Here is a 1,381-nt window from a genome sequence, read left to right as displayed (position 1 = left end):
AGACAGACAGACAGACAGACAGACAGACAGACAGACAGACAGACAGACAGACAGAGACAGACAGAAAATAGACAGTCAGAGGGACACAGAGAAAGAGACAGAGAGAGAGAAAGAGAGTGAGAGACAGACAGACAGACAGACAGACAGACAGACAGACAGAAAGACAGATAGACAGACAGACAAGCCAACAGGATAAGAAAGGGAGGTGGGGAAACTGTTCAAACACACCTGCAATTATACATCCCCCCCCCACCACACACACAAACATATACTTTTCACTTCGAGGTATATTATGTACCATACACAAAACACACACACACACACACACACACACACACACACACACACACACACACATACACATTAACACACACACACACACACACACACACACACACACACCGCACATACACACAACACGCACGCGCAGACGCAAACGTTATGTTTGAAGACACTGTCAACTGTCACTGCTTCAACTACCAAGTTGCTCCGAAAGCTATCCTGAACACTAATTTCACGAGTGTCACGACAACCATGGACAATTGTTTTGTTTTTGTTTTCGTCAGAGTTTCACAGAGCTTGCAGCACAGTTAAGACATATAAGAGCCAATGATCAAAGGTGTTATAAGACAGCAAAAGACACAAAAAAGAGAGATAAGGACGATAGACGTTTGATAGGAAAGAAGAAGCAAAACGCACCGGAGCACTCGCCAACCAGCCAGAGATAAAAGTACAATCGTACAATCACAATGCAAATTGACGATCTATCTATGTAGAGTATCATTCTCTTCCCCTTTCAACTTCATGAACTGGCTATTCCACGGTAACTGAGGGGACATTTGGAATATAATACTTTCTTACAAGGATAATACTGTAATTCAATATCTATTAATTTATTTCAACTTTAAATGATCAGAACTTTTGAAAGACATAATATTAAGAATAGTATTAAATGCAATCATTTCGGGGAAAAAGTACGTTATGCTAATTCTGTAGCGTTTAAATTCGGTAACTGATAGGACGAATGAGGTACTTTTTCGGGCCCGTCAGTTACCGTGGAATAGTCCAGACGTTACTACATGCAAGGCTATATTGGCCTCTTAGCTTGGAGGAAGGGGGTCCAAGTTCGCCGTTAAAATATAACAGGCACACTGTGCACGAAACCTGGAGTATTGCTGTGAATATACGGTAATCGTAAAAAGGAGAGCGATGATGATGATGATGATGATGATGATGATGATGATGATAATAATGATGATGATGATGGATAATGATGATGGATGATGATGATATCAACGAAGCCATTTGGTACTTGTCGCAATGCCGTAACTACTACTACTACTACTACTACTACTACTACTACTACTACTACTACTACTAC

The sequence above is a fragment of the Aplysia californica genome, unplaced genomic scaffold (genome assembly GCF_000002075.1).
Source record: "Aplysia californica isolate F4 #8 unplaced genomic scaffold, AplCal3.0 scaffold00607, whole genome shotgun sequence".
In the NCBI taxonomy this organism is placed as follows: Eukaryota; Metazoa; Mollusca; class Gastropoda; order Aplysiida; family Aplysiidae; genus Aplysia; species Aplysia californica.
The sequence above is the reverse complement of the archived record's forward strand: the minus strand, read 5'-3'. Positions refer to the sequence as shown.